This window comes from Thermobia domestica, chromosome 15, assembly GCF_964235325.1.
Source record: "Thermobia domestica chromosome 15, izTheDome1.hap1.1, whole genome shotgun sequence".
NCBI classification, from domain to species: domain Eukaryota; kingdom Metazoa; phylum Arthropoda; class Insecta; order Zygentoma; family Lepismatidae; genus Thermobia; species Thermobia domestica.
In genome coordinates this window covers 137,525,611-137,547,095 of record NC_137468.1, presented here as the reverse complement: position 1 = coordinate 137,547,095, position 21,485 = coordinate 137,525,611, and the positions used below count along the sequence as shown (strand labels likewise).

At 35.8% G+C, this 21,485-nt stretch overlaps 1 protein-coding gene across 4 annotated transcripts in view; it reads left to right on the top strand.

The window, feature by feature from the left end:
• The first annotated feature begins 311 nt into the window (after positions 1–311).
• LOC145671257 (uncharacterized) overlaps positions 312–21,485 on the top strand; it is a 103,709-nt gene continuing 82,535 nt past the window's right edge. For 2 of the 4 annotated variants that reach the window (XM_081740177.1, XM_081740176.1), the window contains exon 1: positions 312–754. The gene's annotated coding sequence lies outside the window, so the exon portion shown is untranslated. The remainder of the gene's footprint in view (positions 755–21,485) is intronic. The other 2 variants (XM_081740175.1, XM_081740174.1) reach the window with 2 other exon arrangements.

Here is a 21,485-nt window from a genome sequence, read left to right as displayed (position 1 = left end):
TAAATCAACCCACGAAATTTTATAACGCGTGATGTTTTTTGCTTTATGAGTTGTGGTACCGGCAAGCCGAGTTTTGCTGGACAGCAGCTGTGAATGCGAAAGCGATTTAATGTAAGCTGAGCGAAAACAGTGCATATTCTCTCTGTTATCAGGGATATTAAACTGAATGTATGTAATTGTAAATGATAAAATTAAGCGTGGGTCAAAGGTCTTCACTTCAACACGAATAGGAGTTTGTGACATTCAATCTTAAATGCTTTTGTGATGTAAATATTTACTTTCTGTAGAGCACTGTGCGTCTTTCGTATGCATGACAATCTGCGCCATCTATTGATGACGAGACAATTCTGCGTATGCGGCAGGACTTGCGGCTGCGGGTACAGGTGGAGAGGAGTGTTACGTATCACTTAATGGTGTTAACATGAACATACTTCAACTAACAATCCTATGGTTCGAATCTATATACAATATAAATTCAAAATTTTGTAAAAATTGCCAATGAAAGAATTTCTACATAGTAACTACTGGAAAGTTGTTTCAGGTGCCTGCTGCGTGAGGGAGCAGTACGTGGTGCAGTCATCCCCCACCCACCAAGTCAGCCATATTGCTATTTGGGCTTGTGTAGTTCGGCTAAATGTGTGTGGATTTTGTGTGATTTCGTAAACACCAGACTTTTTACTACAATGTCGTGAATTATGAAGGAAACACTTATCAATGTGACTTCAAACATAAGCAGGAATTTTGTGGTTTGAACGTAAGTATTAATAATTTGGTCATGGTACTGATAAGTGCTTGAAGAATTAACGTCCTTTTCCTCCTAAAAATACAATGTAATGATGCGTAAAATAGTTGTGGAAAAATAAGAATAATGATAAGGGAATTGTGAGGAAACAACATTTAAGAGGGACTAACATTTTATTTAGTGCTTCTTGCAAGCAGGACCCTTAAAAATCGTGTATGTAGCTATCAGTTTTAGAATGGACAAAGTGTGTGCTAATTTCACCAATGTAAGTACATACAGAAGATCTAAGAGCTATAAAGAGACGTAAAAAAGTAATGAAATACGAAAATTCTTGGCATGTTTTACGGGCTTATTTGGGCGTAAATGTAGTCTTACGTGACTGATTTATGTTTATGTTTCTCCACATTTGAAAGGGACAAATCTTGATCAGCGTTAAGTGCAGTTTAAGAGTATTATATTCGCACATTGTGTGGAAGTAAGTAATGTATTTATTTGAATTTTGAGAGTACAATGTGATTAGATTAGATTATTGGATGTGCTATAGGCAAGACCTTCATGACCATTCTATTCGTGCTGCGGCCTTGCACATTTTTTTTTTTTTTTTAATGTCATGAAGGTTGCGAGATTTAGTTCGTTTTTATATTTGCTCAAAAGTAACGCAATTCTGCATATTTTAGGAACAACATGGACCATGCAACAACAAGTTACTGAAAACAAAGACACATTATTGATTTACTTTGAAATAGAGAATTGTTTTGTTTTTCGTACAGGTTCAAGGACATAGTAATGGAATAGGTGTGATGCGTGGAGAGCTATTTCCGAGTTGGGCCAAGAAAAGCCAAACTTTACAAACGGAGTAGAAAATATCGTCCACAGTTAAAATAATTAAAAAGTCGTATACCTGGCTACATTTACGGAATTTCCATCATTTAATCCTTAAAAAATGTGAAAATGACACCCAAGCTGAAAAAGCTACATAATTAATGTTGCTGTATTTAAATAAATTGATATGTTGATTCCTGTACAGAGATCAACTATCTCCCACGAAGTAATTTATATTCCCACTTTGTAATTAAATATCTGGAAGCAAATGCAATACGAGTGAAATATATTTTGCATTACACAAAATATTCTTGATAAATGTTACGTTTAAGACCACCAAAATTTGACAGAAATAAAAGAGACAAAGTTGACTGCTCGATACTGAAAGATATGCAGAACAAGTTCCGGTAGTTAACTTTAATGAAACAGTGTGAAATCTAAACAATAAACCCGTAATAGAAAACTCAGCGTATGTACAATCTGCCATCAGCACACGAACGATGTAGAGGGCGCATAGTAATTCGAACCGACGTTTTCCAATGATGAAAATGTGGTCATTAGATGTTTTTTCAGTGCTTTAAGTCGTGAAGAAATGCAGCAACAGTTGAGCTTTTCTTCCCCTAATTGCAGAGAACTCATGTAATGATTTGTCGTGTATGCCCTTTTGAACATTAAACCAATCGGGTTAAGTTTAAGAGTTACCCCTCCGCTTTTTTATAAAAATCAGGAATTTACAGGAGAAATGAGGTAAGAAATGATAATTTGAAGTTTTTATTTGATGTTTAGGAATGTAACTTTGGCAGGAGAGTTATGTTTAATACGAGAAAACATATGTGGAAGTTAGTACTATTTGCCGAATGCGGAAGCATTCGCGGAAGGTTTCAGCAGCATGGTAGTTGTAAAATATGGCGAATATGGCGAATAGCTGTAACAGATGCTCAAAAATAATGAAGAAAACCTTTTAAATTTTTGTGAAGCCCACGGAGTACTGAAGTTAAGTGAAATGTAACAATTTTTAATACTTTAAGCACTGGTTTTTGTATGTTGCAAAGTCCAAGGGCAACTCTGGACTGGAGGGGCAACTCTAAACTTAAGCCAACCAATCATATGATTAATACGTACGATAGGTTTAGAAATGGTGCAAAAGTAAGAAAGAAAACAAATTGCCAATGAATCGCAATCGGGAAAAGTTAGTAAGTGTGTTTACACTGGTGTTTGCCTCTGTATTAAGTCTAGTTATTTAGCTTAACTAGATTTCAAAACACTTGTGCGACTTACGGAGTGCCATGGAAATGAAAAAGTAAAGATTGGAAAGTGAACATTAGAAAAAATACACTGTTGCATGATGATAAATAGCTATTCCTGTATTTACTGAACATACCATCGCGGACGCGCCATCTACTACAAACTCGATTTCCAGCTTTGTCTTGCCTAGAATATGAATGAAAGCAAACTAAGTTTTACATAACGCATAAATGATTCTTTAACCAACTACTGCATCCCGTGATTACTTATATTAGCATAGAGTAAATATAGGCCTATTTCTATTCTATGATATTAGTGTATTATATCAGTTATTGTCGTAATCTTCAGCGCCAATTCTTACTAAGCTTTATATGTTACATAACCAATGTAGAAGTTGTTCTCTCTGAACATTATAAAAAAAATCTGAACAGTCTTGTAAGTTTTGGATGGCATTTGTTACCTCCCCCAAATCCAATGGCATAAGATGTTATATGGAATATACTATGTTTTACGCTGTCCTCGTTTATATATAGATATATATATATACTCACCGTCGCTGTCGCGCCTGCTCTACGGACGTATCTCCTCTCTACCGCACGGGCTCTCCTCCTGTCCTAACTCGGTTCAACAGCATTGGCGCTTTTTGGTGGCCACCTAGCGCAAGTTGGTTAGTGTCTTTTGCACGATGGTTCTTAATCGCGTACGTACATTGAAATCCTCCTAAAGTGAATCTGCACGCAGAAATGCAAATTTACTCTTCCATCGACGACGACGGAACCAGTGCTTGATTTGGGGATGAATCCAAATAATACTCTCTTTTTTTCTTTCCTGTTACTATCACATATTTCCTCTTTGGAATCTTGTTGTAACCTTAGAAATTATAATAAGGTCTTAGAGTGCTTATAGTGGTTTAGCAAGTTGTGTGTGTAAGATCATAAAGTTGTTTTAATATCAGTGCGTAAGATCATAGAAATTAGTTTCCAAAGTTTTTACAGGTAAACAACTCCTAAAATGGTTTTGTAACAAATCGAGCTTTATTAGAAGATTTAGTGCTGAAAGTCACGGCGATAACCGACATAATTGACTATCATAAGTAAAGTAGTCACGGGATACAGAGGTAGAATAAACAATCATTAATTCTCGTAAATGTTTTTCATGGTTCACTCAGCTTTACGGTGCTAATGTGTCGTCCAGTGTAAATTTCTCGCAAACGTATGCACATATAATTTGCACAGGAATTAGAATTTTTAAATATGGTGCTACGCTTCTCTTCATTTCATCTGTACTAAATGGGAATTAAAGTTGTGTCGCCTAGCTTTTATCTGTTTTTGAAGGGTACAGTGATTATTCGTGAATTTTATTATTTAGATGGTCATCTGTACTAGACCTTACGTGAAATGATTTCAATCTGTAATTGCATGCGATTTTACGCACGTACTTATTATCGGTAAGACTACAGTCCCTAGAAAGGTACCTTTTACTCAGTTACGCTGGGCTCTTATGCTGTTTCTGACTTTAACGAAATTACATTAATAATATCGGACACTATCTTGTCATAGTATATTCATGCCAATTATTTGTGCCTATCTTGATTTTCTCCTATAAGTTAAAATAGAGAAAGAATACTAGTACGTGCAACCATTAGTCGAAGAATGCCGGGCGCCAAGTCACTATGGGGACAGGATTGTTGAATTTGAGTTCTGCGCCTCTTTTTGGCACCAAGGCTATATGTGAGACGGGCTTGCAGGTTAACGTGCGATCCGAACCATATGAAATCGCACCACAATTGAACCCGAGTCTCCTGCATCGAAAATGCATACGCTAACCATTATAGTCACATGGGATCTTTACCATCATCCAAAATACAAGTATGGTGGCTGGATTTTTTAAAAATACTATTCTGAGTTTTTACTTGCCATAGCCTAGTTTTGATATTTATGATCTTGAATGGCCAGAACAAATTATAATAAATTAATTGTAAGGTCCAGTATTTCTAATTTAACTTGAACTTGAAATATATATAATTTTGGTGAATTACGAGTATTGCCTACTATATCGCTTTATTATATAATATATGTATCTGAGTTGACAAAATTTTGTTGCCTCCAGATTAACCACGAAACATGTGGACTCAAAAACTCACAAAGCACCATCAAAAACAAAAACCGGGTATTTAAAGCAATCCCGCCTAACGAATTATTTTAGCATACTGTTGGGAAACCATGACTCGTATTCAAGTATTAAGTGGGGACGATGTGAAGCGCGAAAGAAATTTCAGAATCAGACTTTATTTGTACTCTTTACGAAGGATGCTGGATAAGTTCCTGCAAACTACTGCTTACAATTTCATATTTAAGTTATCTTTAATTGTTTGTGTAAAGCGTATTCATTTATTTTTCACAACGGTTTGAAGAAGTGATTTTGTGTGAGTGGAAAGTTCTCGCAAACACTTTCGGGCAATAAGATTTAATAATAATAATGAATTCAGATGTAGTTAAACACCAAAACAACGCATCAGGCGGCTTCATTTTTCTTCTGTGCACAAAGCACCATCCAATAGAAGTATGTACAATTGGTTTTTCGAATTCTAACTAGGTTGCACATTTCTCAGTGATGAATTTCATAAGAGTCGTCCATCTGCATCTATTGTTGCCAGTAATGCTGATGTTATACGTGAAATAATTGACGGAGATTGGCATGTACCACGCCATGTGATTCAGGCATCTTTGCACATTGACGTGAGAGCAATACATACTATTCTGTCTGGTCATTTTGAATGTATGGAAACTTTCAAGCTGTTGAGTCCCGCATAACATGACCGAAGCTCAAAATTAAGCTCGTGTCAATTAATTGAAAGAAATATTCAAGAGATTTAACCAAGGTAAGTCACCTGAAACTAATCAGCAATTCACTGTTTGGATGTTTCAAAATAATCCAAAATCAATTAAAAATTTTCGTTCGAGGAGTGCTTCCAACAGTTTTTTGTCGGTTACACCGGTCGTGTAGCAACTGTAGCTTTGAAAGATAGATGGACTCTAAATGCTGAACGATAGACAACAATTTGTTTACCAGAAGTTAACAATGAACTGCGTAAAACAAACTCAATTCAGCCACACCATTCTTTACCACCCATCGCTAGTTCTCACTTAGTACACCAAACCTTTTGCTTTTTTTTTTCCATTCATTTCATTTTTATCAAAATGTCGAATTAATGATTCATTGTGCGTACTTAAACCTGATCTAATGATTTCTTTTTGTTCCCACACATGAAAAATAAGGTGCATTGTGAGCAATTTGTGTACCCTGAAGCAACCGTTGACGCACTCCAAACGACGATTTCTAAGGTATATCTTCAAACTACTGTGAAAAATAAGTGAATAGACTTGATAATTTAAACATAAGAAGGTCTGTTCTTCCGAATTTTATACTAACACCACTGTAAGCAGTAGTTATACAGAAACTTTTCCAGGAACCTTTGTAAAGCAGTGAATGTATTTTGAGGACAAACATGTAAACCTATGTATCTAATTGGGTTTGCATTATTGAAATACATAGTTTTCGAAACTGGCATTTAGATGAGAAGAAAATTTTAAAATAATCACTATGCGAAATATGTTGATTGGTTCCCGTAAGAACACCAAAGCCACTGCACAAATGTGTGACTCTCCAACTGGTACTAACGTAGCAGAGGAAGATCTTATGGGGAGCTGCTTGAATGAAAGAAACAGCAGACTTCGGTCAGGAAACCGGCAACAACTGCGTGTTGACTACGTAATTACCAACTTAAAATTGCCTGCCTGTAACACGATTAACCTTTCGGAGTCAATGTAACTATATAGTTACTCTCATCTGCCACTCGCAAAGTCCAAATAAATATACAGAAATCATCTCAGCCCTTGAAGTCTAAGCAACTACATGGAAAACATGTAACACCTTGAAGTTCAAATAACTACATAGTTACAGTCATCTAACCCCCTTGAAGCCCAGGTAACTAAATATAATATCCTTCATTTATGTGCAGTATTTGTTACATTTCTCTCCCATTGTCAATGTTATTAATCTCATTTATTAGTAAATAGGTCTCTCTTAGTGTTTTCTGGGTGATTCCACGAAAAAGGGAAATTTTCTGTCGGGCATTTCTTCAAACTACTACTAGAAAGAATCACCTCTTTTGGTAGTAACCGTCACAAAGTAGGTATGCCATGCATAACAGTTTGCAAATATAACACGAAACATACGTAAAAAATTAATTATTACCCAGATTTCTCAACACCGCGGGCTGCCACAGAGTACAGTTGACTGGCAAATATAACACGAAACATACGTAAAAAATTAATTATTACCCAGATTTCTCAACACCGCGGGCTGCCACAGAGTACAGTTGTCTGATTTTAATCAATAAATTACAACTGAAGTCGCAAATCAAACATCATTTAATGGTAATTAAATGCAAGAGAACATTTCAATGTTTCGGTTTTATGGAAAGATAACGATTATTCCGAAAGCTTGACTATGCTTCGTTTCTGTCACTTCCATTTCGTCTCAACCCCATGGCATGCGAAAAAATTGTCATTGCTCTCAACAGATAGCATGGTCGTTCACATTGGCAACACCCTCAAGAAGACAAGGCAGACATGTTTGACTGAAGAACAGAAAAAGTTGTATGCGTGTGTTAAAAGCTACAGGAAAAATATTTTTGTGTGGGGAAAACAGGTGCGTATATTAATTGTTACTCAACACCATGGTATTTATTACTGAATGTATTTGTATGGTATATACCTTTTTTCCCTTGAGTTATCTACGCCTTAACGTAGGAAATTCGTACACAATTACTCACATGTACTGGTTAAAAAGTGTGCCGGTAAAGATAAATTATATGATTCCATTTCAAATCATCCAGGGTGGTCCACACGACTGTCTCAGATTTAGTTTATTTTTTAAGATAATAAACTACATACAAAATTATTAGACCCATAATGAACTACATACAAAATTATTAGACCCATAATAAACTACATACAAAATTATAAGACCCATATTTTTTCTTTTCGCTGAAAATTTTTTCTTCTTCGATATACAACCTTCCAAAGTGGCTGCCCTCATCTCGGATTGCTCGAAAAACTGAAAAACATGTCAAATTAAAAATTTTATTGTAGAGAAACGAGTGTACTTAGTAACATAATCGTAATAGCAGGAAGAGTATAAAGATGTATGTTTCGGTGAAGGGCCGAAATTCGTCTATTAGTCCAGAAGGAATCGCGCAATTCACTCGCAATGTTGCCAACTTTGGTGAAATTTTTGCTAACTTCAAACATTTTTTTCTGTCCTCACGAACAATATCGACCATCTGCTTCTAGCACCGAAATCTACTCCATAAGGTCTCTTGAAAATGTAAAGGACTTACGTTTCTGATTATTACATCCCACGTTATAGCATGATAAAAAGCTGAAAATGTTGAAGCCACGCCATTTTCTCTAATTAATTATTGAAATTTCAATTTTTGTACTTGAAATGTAAATATTTCCTATGGGCATTTAGTTCCTATACACTAGGCGATTTGAAAGGGAGTATGAAAATTTTGAGAGATGAATCCTGACATCAAATCCAGTAGAAAAGTTCCTATAAACATGAGTCGAATTCCGCTTCGGTTTTGAGTTACAGGGTTTCCAACTCGGGACTCAAAATATGCTCGGGACAATAGAAAAATATATATATCGCGTTAAATCAGAAACTGTGTGTTAAAGCTTTGATAAAGTTCAGAAAGCTGATTTGAATCAATATGATTTTTACGTGCGTTGCAATTCGGTTGGCAGTGTTTGCCAACTTGGTAGAACTTTTGTTTCCAAATTACACTACGTGGTTTTTATGTGATATTTGGTATTCATTAATGATTGTAAACATCACATGAAGCACAACTTTCGCGAACTTTTCAGTAAAAAGAAAAATATATGGGTCTAATAATATTGCATGTAGATCCCATAAAAAAAAAATTAAATCTGAGACTATGATGAGGACCAATTGTCGTTTGCCTGGACGATTTGAAATGGAATCGGTCATATTCAATTTTTTCTCAACTCCATGTCCATCTGAAGACTAAGGAATCCACGGTGTTGAGACAAGTTCACAGAGTTGATAATCCTATAGTGTTCGTTATGCTCATGCTCTTCCAAATATATGTTCTTTCAACATATTGATAGAAATAAAGCTTGTTTATGGTCTAGTGACTAGTACGCTCGCCTTTCGTGCGAGATTCTGGGTTGTTTCCCGGTGGAAGCTCAAAAATTAATGGTGTTTACTTCGCACAGTGAGACAATTGAAAAACTCATTTGAGTAGAAATGTACTGAAACCTGATCGCGCAGACCATTACAACGGCCGTAGGAGCCGAGACGCTGACCACGTGTCATTCACACTCTAAGGCCTGCTGGTGGGTCCTAGCCCATTTAAGGAGTGTTTCGCGGAAGTTCAGTTTTGCGGCTGTCAGATAGCCGGAGGTAAAACTTTAGTCAGGATGGATGGTGTCTGTTTTTAACCTATTGACGTCTCAATCTATAAGTATTATGCGCACCAACAAAAAGCTTTTAAAGAAGCTATAAGAAAAATATTTTTGTGCGTGGAAAGCAGGTGCGTATATTAATTGATATTGGTTAATTTCCTCTCTTGATTGATTGATATTGGATTATTTCTTCTTAACTAATTTGTAACTTTTTCCAACTCATTATTTGTCAGAGATGAGTCTCAATAGAAGTTTATTAAAATTACTGAAAAATAAATTCGGTACGTACAATTTGGTACGTAGGCGTTTAACGAAAAAAAAAAAAAAAAAAAAACTATTCATCAAAATCTTTTAATGTCAATGAATTTCTTATATTTATAAGTGTTTCTTGGTTAATAGTCTATAAGAAGTAACATTTGTTACAAGTTTATATATATATATATATATACAGGGTGGTTCAGTAATGTTGGACAGCCCTGAATAAATCGGAAACCAGAAGAGATATTAGCAAGAGTGTGGTGGATCCAGATACTTGTGGAAGGGGGACGTGTTTTGAGGTACCACACAATGTTACCAGGTCAACAGTGTTGCCAGCTCAGTACAAAGTTGTATTTTTTTAAATGGAACATATATAAGTTTATGCCATTGAAAGAATTACTACAGAATATGAATACCAACAAGCGAAACCGCACCTGTCAGTGTTGCCAAATAAGGAAGTTATAAAGCTTCAAAGATCAAGAAATTAAAGTGTCCGTAGAGCAAAACTAGCAAAAAGGCAAGAAAATTAATACTACGGAATGAAAAGGAGTAACCGAAAGAGTAAACCAAAGAACGCACAGCATCCAGTGAATAACAGGGTTGCCACAGCAAAGGGAGAAAAAATTGAAAATTTTGCAGTTGCCATAGGAGGAAAACTGCCCATATGACATAATGCTGGAAACACCATAGAAAATCTATGTAAGATTCAGGAATCCTAATAGCGTTTGTTTGAAAGCGATATCTCTAACCGTTCCCGAGATACACCAAAGGTGTGCGGGGTTTGCAACACTGCATAATAATTCCGTCGCTCTCCAAACTACAGGAACGAGTAATGAAAATGACATGCCCAACAAAATGTAAGAACTACACGGGTCTAATCGTCAAATAGAAGGCAATGATACCTTTATGTTTACAAGAACATATGATGAAGTGTGGGATTTTCCCCGTAACTCGTATGGGACACGGAGACATCATTGTCACGCAACGTCCGTGACAATATACACATTATGGTACACTAATACTATATTCTCTCCTTTAGATCCCCTAAAAATTAAAAATTTTCATTTTTGGCAAAAATAAAAAAATCCAACTTTAGAGTGGTTTTATAGGGAACTGAAAAATCTTTCCCATGTTATTTATATGGAACACCTTTTACACCTCCAAATTATTGGGCACTTCCTGTAGGGTTACAATGCTTAAATTTGACATGATTATAGCTTTTTGGGACAAACCGACAGAAAAATTGCCAAATTGAATATTTTTAATTTTTAGGGGATCTAAAGGAGAGGTGAAGAAATTCCCCATGTTATTTAAATGGGCCTTTTTTGGACCTATATTCTCATATTTTAGGTACTTGGAAATGAAATAAAAACTTAAAATTCGGTACGTTATACGTTTTCGTTAGCGTTAACTAAGTAATTCGCTAAAAATAAAAAATTCCAAATGTAGAGTGGTTTTATGGGAAACTGAAAAATCTTCCCCATGTTATTTATATGGGCCATCTTCTACACCCCAAAATGTTTAGAGACTTCCGGCAGGACTAGAATGATGAAATTTCGTAAGCGTGTAGCCTTCCGGGACTAATGTATAGGAAAATTGCCAAAAGTAAATATTTTTAGTTTTTAAGGGGTCTAAAGGGGGGATGAAGAAATTCCCATGTTATTTAAATGGGCGTTTTCTTAGGATAAAAAATCTTATCTTTAGATAGTTGAAATAGGAAAAAAACTTGAAATTTGGTAGAATTGTGGATTTAAGAGGTGCGAGGCCGTAGGCCGAGTAAACGTGAGGCTCTAGGGGGCGAAGCCCCCAGCTGTGCCAAATTCAGGAAATGTGATTAAAGAGCAAATGCACAAAATTCACTCTTCGTGCAAAGGCTGATACCTAAGAGATGGAGGCCGTAGGCCGGGCAAACGCGGGGGCCTGGGGGCGTATATTAATACAAAATCATTACATAAATTTCATCTTTTGGACAAAACAGACTAAGTACGCTCAAAAATGGTGTTTTATAAGCGTATTGCAATTCTTGACGTAAAACTTATCTCTACTTTAGAAATTCCATCGTTTTCTGGTTAAAGTGCAACTCAATTTGCATTTAGAGGAAAATTATATCATTTCTATGGTAATAGTTTCCCAGAAAACGATATTTAAACGTTATACATTTATTTATAACTAGATGTCTCTACGGTGCAGATTAAGGATACGTGTACAAATACAAAATCATTACCTATCTCGATGGTTGAGCGCCAAAAGGGCGTAACTGTCGAATTTTCATATTTTGTGTTAATGCTATGAGGACATGTATAATGGATTGAATTTTCTTGTACCAAGACGCCTTAATGAAAATCTCTAACCTTGGAACGTTATTCGAAAAAGATATAAAGGTATAACTGAGTTACTACCATTTGGTTCTGTGCCAGAAAGGCACATATCACTTAAGCCTCTAAACTAATAAAATTGCAGTTACGCCTTTTTGGCCCTCAACCATCGAGATAGATAGCACAAAACATATTCTTAGTAGTTCAAAAATGTAATTTTGTAACGGAAGTTGCAATTCTTGGAGCAGCTTTATTTTAGGGGCTTAAATATCATGGCTAGCATTCCAGCGTTTTCTGGGCAAAATTCGACTCAAATTGCAATTAGGGGTAACTAAAACTACTTTTATGGTAAAATTTTCTCAGCAAATGACAGATATATTATACATTTATGTATAACTAGATGTCTCAAAGGTGCGAATTAAGAATAAGAATACAAATACAAAACCATTACACAAATCCGATCTTTTCAACCAAACGGACTTAGTTCCTCCAAGCGTGGTATTTTGTCAAGTTGTATTATCGTGCCGTGCAGGTATTTTGTATGTTGTGTTCCCCAGTGCATGTACTTTGTAAGTTAAGTGTCTTAGTATACCTTTACTTTAGATGGCATAATCAATATGACTAGAATTGTGAACCAAACACGGCTACGTTAAATGAAAACTATCATCAACTTTTACTAGGTTGCTTACTTACACAGACAGATTTGTTCCACAATCCAGGTGGAATGAGGAATCTGAGATAGGGCTTTATATAGGGTCGTTTTGACGTATGATTAGCATCATATAAAAGGCCTGACTACTGCAGGAAACATGTTAGTCGAACTATTTAGTAATCACGCGTCAGAATGATTCTGCATAAGTTCCCGCAGCGGGTAAAACTACGCGATTAGCACGGGTGTTAGGGTGCCGAAGGCGCTATTTGAATTTTTCTGGTTTAATATTCCACGGTTATAGTCCGAAAAGGAGCAGGGATGATGATTATCAAAATGGTGGACTGAAGGAAGTGGGAAAACACCGAGAAAATACAAGCACACTATGGGTCCTACATAAAGTCCCATAGTCCTGGCGAAAAGTGGGATCAAAACAGCGATCTCGTGCGCCAGAAGTGATCTATCTACTGAGCTATTTACAGCTAATTTTATTAAAATGTGAGAGTATATTTAACTACTTCAATTCTCGAAGTGTTTTGCAAGTACTTGCTTTTGCACCATGATTGCTGTACTTCATATATCACATGATCTTCAACAATAATAAGCTCGAGTATGAATTTTCTAATTCTTGTTTATAGTGGCATATATTCAAAACAATTCCACGCTATCTTTCAGTACTGGTTCATACTTAATACTATGCACACCTAAAGATAATAACAGTTCCGAATAAGAACACTTATCCAGAAACAATCGCAGGATTTTTCCAAGAGCGGGAAGGGGCAAAATACCGACATACATTGATGCACATAACGCATAATGCAAAACAATTATTATTGAGGCTTACTGCATAACTTTGTGGACTACATTAAAAAGGTCTATATTATTAAAATTTCTCAGGTTCTTGGAACCGGTTGTTAAAATTATATCTCCACTTCCATATCCGGTAGTTATGGAAACAACAATTTTCTAATGTTACGAGGTGTCAAAAAACCTTTAAAACTTAAAAAAAAATATATATATATATGAGTGTGTATGGAACCAGGCCGGTAGCCAGCCCAAAAACACCGTCTTCCACAATGAATACCATCATGTCCATGGGTTTTCTCGAGGTACTCATGTTTCCTCCCTTCTTCTCATTCTATCAATTATTCCATTACCATTCACTGGCCTTAATCATCGTCTTCCTTAGCCTAAAGGGTATAATCATCGGATGTTAAACTGAAATACAGTAGAGCGTCGATTATCCGAAGTAATTGGGGGACATGGGTGTTCGGAAAACTGGTTTGTTCGGATAATCGAACTGTACATGTTTATTTGCCAAAAAGAAGTACTGTACAGTAAATTTATTCATTAAAAACAGGCACCTCTTTAAGTATTACAAAGTAACGTACAAAGGCAACTTTAGCAGGAATATATAGTATGTGGTACAGTTTATTAAACAAAAATATGTACATATTACATACGCATTTTGCATGAACAATACACACAGTACACAAAATTAACGTTTAAAAAAATCCTTTAAGCGAGCGAGTACACAATTCGGTTAAGCGGTCGTTCGGTTGACCAACGTTCGGATAATCGACGCTCTACTGTATTTCATTTTTTCCACAATGGACAGAGGCCTGCTGGGTTGGGAGTCCCGTTGAAGTTAGTTCCGCAGCTAAGCGTTTCGGTGACAAATGCCATTGTTTAATGTTTAGGTGGCCACACGGGAAAGTGACACTTGAATGGCAATACAGTTGCTTTCAAATAAATTTTATTAGCCTATTTACCCGGTGTGCCAAATAGGATGCAATTTGCAAGTTGAAAGACGCCATTACTCTTCAACCCTTCTCCAATAAGCTTCCGTATCTTGCAAAATGTGTACGTTTTGACCTTACCATTCTGTCGAGCACCCAAGAAAACACCCCAGTACTAAAAATGAAGCGTGTATCTCAAAAAATGGTTTCTTCAAACTTTTTTCAAAATCTGTTCAATTTTGACATAATTCGAACAAGCTTGCGATCGAGGATTTCTCCGGTTGCTTAATTGTTTCATATGTAAAAAGAAGTCGACTGAGTATAGAATCAATATGAAGTCAGAGTAACACCCCACAACCTTCCCTAATAAGTGAAATTAATTAGTATTTTCCACTAACGGACTCAGGCAACTATTCGTGATTATATGAAAGCTCAAAAACATAAATAGTTTATTTTCAAGAAGATACAATATTTTACCTAAGCAAATTAAGTTTCAGCAAAAATAAAGAAAGAAAGGAAAGAAAAGAAGAAAAAAAAGAAATAGCACATATTAGGCTACATATTTAACGTTTAAAATGATCGTCAAAATAAACTATCTTTGTATTTCACGTGTGTATAATATTTACGTGGAAAAAATGTAAAACATAACACGAAAAATGATAATATAATATTCATATTCCGTAATGAGACAACTACTTGTAAAATAATTTATGCTTGTAAGTAAAAAATTCATAAAACTGAGCACAGGAGTAGCAAAATCTAACAGCAAGCGCCATCTTGTGTACTCATCTTAAACCTGATTAAGTTTTCCTCACACTGATTCACACATTTATTGTTACTATTAGTATGGTCAATACACTGTATTCATACAGTATGACAGCTTGGCAAGGTTGGCAGTCACTTGCTTTCAGCTTGTCAGACTTCATGTTGTGAGAACCATCAACAAGCATGATACGAGCTAGTTGAAACATTATTGATGATTGTTATAACTGGCCTATTCCAGCGTTCAGTAAAACGTATTATTATTATTCAAAACCATGGTTCACTGCTACAACCATGTAATTATTATTGTTTCAAGATTTGGAATTCTTATGTGTGCAACTGACTACATCCTAACGCGAAGCCAAGGAACGTTACTAAAACGTTTCATAGTAAATCGCCTTTATCTAACGTTATTATAGTGCTTGTTGAAAGAACAAACACAGTAGTCCTGAATGGGATCGAACCAACGACCTATGTCCTAGCCCGAATCGTTAACCACTACATCACAAGAACACCTGATCTGGTCTATGTACCATAATGTGTATATTGTCACGGACGTTGCGTGACAATGATGTCTCCGTGTCCCATACGAGTTACGGGGAAAATCCCACACTTCATCATATGTTCTTGTAAACATAAAGGTATCATTGCCTTCTATTTGACGATTAGACCCGTGTAGTTCTTACATTTTGTTGGGCATGTCATTTTCATTACTCGTTCCTGTAGTTTGGAGAGCGACGGAATTATTATGCAGTGTTGCAAACCCCGCACACCTTTGGTGTATCTCGGGAACGGTTAGAGATATCGCTCTCGAACAAACGCTATTAGGATTCCTGAATCTTACATAGATTTTCTATGGTGTTTCCAGCATTATGTCATATGGGCAGTTTTCCTCCTATGGCAACTGCAAAATTTTCAATTTTTTCTCCCTTTGCTGTGGCAACCCTGTTATTCACTGGATGCTGTGCGTTCTTTGGTTTACTCTTTCGGTTACTCCTTTTCATTCCGTAGTATTAATTTTCTTGCCTTTTTGCTAGTTTTGCTCTACGGACACTTTAATTTCTTGATCTTTGAAGCTTTATAACTTCCTTATTTGGCAACACTGACAGGTGCGGTTTCGCTTGTTGGTATTCATATTCTGTAGTAATTCTTTCAATGGCATAAACTTATATATGTTCCATTTAAAAAAATACAACTTTGTACTGAGCTGGCAACACTGTTGACCTGGTAACATTATGTAGTACCTCAAAACACGTCCCCCTTCCACAAGTATCTGGATCCACCACACTCTTGCTAATATCTCTTCTGGTTTCCGATTTATTCAGGGCTGTCCAACATTACTGAACCACCCTGTATATATATATATATATATATATATATATATATATATATATATAAGATTTAAATGCAGAGAAAACGATTAAGTGAAAAGGAAAAGCTAGAAAGATGGAAGCCGAAAAGAAACGTCGGTTGGTAATCAGGAATAATCCTATTAAGTATGAAGAGTTCAAGAGGAGAAAATGAGAAAGGTGGAGAAAGAGGAAGGAAGAAGGAAAAATAAAAGGCATATTGTCATTATCCGAAAGAGAACAAAGAATAAAGAGAAAAAGGTGGCGACCATCATCAAGAGAACATTACGAAAGGAAAAAATCCGCACAAGCTGTTTAAAAATTTGCTACTTACCTGTCAACATCAATTATAAAATGGAAGAATATTACATGGAACTATTCCGAAACTGGACATGGGAAAGGTGCTCCCGATGGAGTCGGGGCCACTCTTAAAAGAACCGCAGAATGCCTTATTCCTCGAGGATATGATGTAGACATTAATTGAACAAATGAGAAAACATTGCAGAGAAGTCAAGATATACACTGTTTCAACGGAAGAAATTTCATCTGTCGAACAGCAGCTTCCTCTCACCACGAAACGTTTTGTGGGAACATCAAAAGTACATCAAGTAACATGATCAAGCACAACACCACAAATAATTAATTTCCACTCTCGTGTTTTACGTGTCTAGCAGGAGATATCTGCATTCATTACCATCTCGGGCAACTTAACTACTATTCTCCACCATCAGTGGCTACAATTTCTTCAGATGTAAACATTTCTTGTGAAGTTGGTGTAACAGATGACAATCCACCAAAAACTGAAGACTGGGTTGCAGTTATATACTTCGATGAGTGGTACCCTCGTAAAATTCAAATTATTTTTTAACTTTTAAAAGCACTCTAAAAACTCTTGCTTCTATTATTATTTGGCAAAAACTTCTGATTACAAGGACTTACTGAATCTTACCTTTTACTAAATTTTATCTTACGATCAGCTAATTGTTTTCTTTTCAGGAATTGTCGAAGAGTCTGAGGGCAATGTACGGGCAGTCAATTTTATGACGCGGATCGGGAAGAATTTCTCCTGGCCCACTAAACCTGACGTTCAAAAAGCGTTGGCAGTTGACATTCTGTGTAGACTAGAACAGCCCTTCCCTGTTTTCTCAAGACATTATCTTCATTGGAGTGGAAAATGTGGCCTACTTAACAAAGAACATCGAATTATCCAAAGAAAACAGAAATCATAAGTGCCGTACACTCATCTAGTGTTCATTATACGGAGTGTTTCAAAACAACACCGACTACGTTTGCGAGGTGATTCCTAACACCAAGATAAGAAAAAGTATAGACCAATCTGGGTGCACAAATGCTTCCAGGCTGCCGAAAACATGAAAAAATGAACTTTAAAGGTCCATAGCTCTAGAACTATGGGACCTATCGTGTCGGGTCAATACTTCACTTAGGAACTAGTATGTGCGCTATCCAAATATACATGTTTCAGAATCCTGCGATACTTCCACAACAACTTTTATAGAAGTAGTTGGTGAGTACTTCAGATTATATGCCCGTAGCCAAACCCCCTCTGTAAAAACTGCTTCGTGAGTGCCTCAGGATTCTGAAACATATTTTGGATAGCGCACATATTAGTTCCTAAGTGAAGTCGTGACCCGACTACGGCAGGTCTTATAGTTTTGGAGCTGTGGACCTTTAAAGTTCTTTTTTTTTTCCCATGTTTTTGGCAGCCTGTAACTCCGAAAGGAAGCATTTGTGCAACCAGGTTGTCTATACTTTTCGTCTTATCTTGGTGTCAAGAATCAGCTCCCAAACGATGTCTTTATTGTTTTGAAACACCTTGTATATATACCAAATATACAAATACACTTACCAATGTTGAAAAAGTATTTCACTTTCGACGTGTTGACTTGATCACACAGAGAAGACAGACGGTTTACATAAGCTCAGAAAACAAATGAAGTAGACAATAGACAGGTTTAGTGACTACTTCATTTGTTTCGTAAGCTTATGTGAAACGTCTGTCCTCTACATATGATAGTCAACATATTGAAAGCGCAATAATTTTTCAATATTTGATAAGTATATGTGTATTTCTTTTTTTCTTATTCTACGTCACATATTCATATATATATGTACTCAATTTTGGAACCTTCATTAGATATATTTTCATATGTTTGCGGTATTTTCTGGAGTATTTTTGTATAGCAAATTACGTGTTATCTAGTTTGTTAGAATTTTATTCAACATAAGGAGAATAATTCTAGCTTACAAAACTTAATGGAAAATTATTTCAATTTTTATGTAAATTATAAGCTTAATCACTTATAAACCAAAACTTATCACCCAGGTGTATCATGTTTCTCAGCTCCGTGACCTATGGACTCAACTCCGTGGGTGCTGAAAAGTTTATTATTTTTTATTTACTACACCGTTATGATTCAGCTCTGCTGAACACCTAATTAACGTGTACTTAGTGGTAGTAAGTGCATCTGATATTTTTTTCGAAATAGGAGACCATCAACGGAGCAAAAATTTTCCAAGTGAAAATTTCCCTTTTTCGTGGAATCACCCTACTATGATTTCCAGTTTGAAACATGTGTGTGTGAACATACGGTGAGATTGTAATTGCATATTTCTCTCAGGTGTTCTGCAGATGAACTTTTCAATTTCCGACGCTGGCCTCTTAGGCTATGGTTGTTTCAATGAACATAAATCATATTTTTTGTGAATATTTGTTCTATCATGAGTATATTGCTTCTTGTTTCATGCCTCAAGACCAATTATGTATTGAGCTATTGGCATTTCGAAATAACTCGGTGAATATTGCATTTCGTTCAGAAAGTTGCTTGGTTCCAGTGGAATTGCATAACACAATGACCTGAACTCTTGAAGGTTAAACCCTTAAGGACTCCGTAACTGAGAGTTAGTTCGATACATGATATCCATGGTAACTGATATAATCAAATCCATTTCGTAATTTTCTTTGCTCGAGCTGCCAGATTAAATTGAAGGCAAACCCGGAAATCAAAGCCATTGTATAATCGAGTCACAAATTTGAAACTAAGAATTTTTGCATGTAATGCCAACGTTATTTCTGGCACCTATAATCATTAATACCAATACTACAATTATTACAAGCAAACGTATACTGTACTGAACAAAAAGAAAATAACGCGAAACATAAGTGGTTATAGATATCTAATTTTATTTATTTATTTATTTATTATTATTATTATTATTATTATTATTATTTTTTTTTGTAACTCCTTGCTGTGTCAAGAAGTCCTATTTTCCAGAACCGTTGTGTAAAAGTCTTGACATATCATTTTCAAGCTCATCTGACCACAAGAGATGTTCGGTCATTACAAGTTCCGTTGACATTTTGTATATTTTCTTTTGACCATAAGCTTTTATTACACTAAATACTCGCTAGTCATATGCATTACTGACCAGTGTAACGAGAATGTACGTCGTTATTTTAAACAAATTTGCTGCATCTACTGTTTTGAGAAATTCACTTCATAATTTACAACAATTGCAATAATGAAAATAAAAAAAAATAAAAAATAAATCTAACCTTCTGTTACAGTTAAAGTGTAACTTTTATAAATAACTAATAATTAAGTATAACATAAAGACATAAATGACTGAGGTAATTAAATTTAATAGTAAAGCCCGTAGATTTAATTTCTTAACAATGCATCTGTAGGATGTATTTCGAACACGGGCTCTCCGGGCAAGGTGTGGAGGTTTGCCAACTTTGTTCTTTACCCCGCCTGATTCTGTTCTACTCTTAACAGTTTGTCTACTGATACCTGAAATACTAGAAATTATTGTGTAATACTTAAAAAATGTAAAAGTTCTTTATGGGACCCTTCAAGATGTCAATCCCATCATCTGGATGTAGGTGGTGATAGGGCTAACTTCTCAACCACTGAAGAACTTGCCGCTGATAAGATAAGAAAACTGGAACTGAAATGCAAAGCTGTGCTCCAGCGTAGTGCGTAGAAAAGAGAAAGCGGAAGCGTCGTAAACAGAAATGGACAGCTTGAGAAAAAACAGTCAAATCGTAACCTGGAAATCCAATTTGTATTCATTTAATGTTTTCAAAGCGTCACGACAGTAATACATCTAAATGTTTAAGCGTAAACATTATACCTTTACTCTTTGAAATTTGCTTTTAATGATCTTCTACTAAAATGTGTTTTCTGTACCAAATATACTGCAAGTATGTAGAAAAAAGAAAAGTCTAAATACATGTAATACTGTGAACCAATTGAGGAAAGGGTTGGCTGTGAGGGGCGGGTAGAGGCCAACACATACAAATAGGTGAGTGTGTATGACGACAGGCATTCTGGGGGAAATGACATACAAAAAACTTTCAGAAGCTTTTTTTAAATGTTATTTTAACCGGCTAGTTCTGTACATCTTTCTATTCTTTCTGCTCCCCTATAACTCCATTGCGATCCCTCCAGTAACTAGAGCGTAAAGCAAAGATGGAAAAACTTAACTGTCGATGACAGATGCCGATCACCTTGTTACGATATGACTATTCACTCATTTTCAAATTAACAGAGAGAAACTTACCAAAAGCCGGATCAGGCGGTTTTTATTGTCGTTGTGGGGTCAGCAGAGACTGCTTTTATGAACTTTTCGATCGTGAAATTGAAAAAATTTAGACCGTAAAAGCCGTTTTACGGTTTCAAAAGGGTATTTTTTTCCATTAAGTCTTAATTAAGTAGTATAGAATACTAAGTCTTAATTATTAAACTTTCAATAAAACATTTTTTTCGTAGAACATTACTCTAGTAGTTCTACAAATAATTCGTTCACACTAGATAACACACCGCGTCCACTGATTTGCCCTTTTTCTTTCCTATCCAGTGATGGGTTATCTTTGATTGTTGAACTTCATATAGGCCTACTACCCTTTTTCTTTAGAATGCAGTAAGTAATTTTTTTTTTTTTTTTTTTGTATTATCATATGGAAGAAACGTGTAACGTACTGTTATTTCTTCATTAAAGTTGAAATCAAAAGTATCCCAACATTTCCCATTGAAAAAGACCGTGGTGAAGCACTTAGTTTGCCCCACTCCCCCCCAAATGTAGTCCC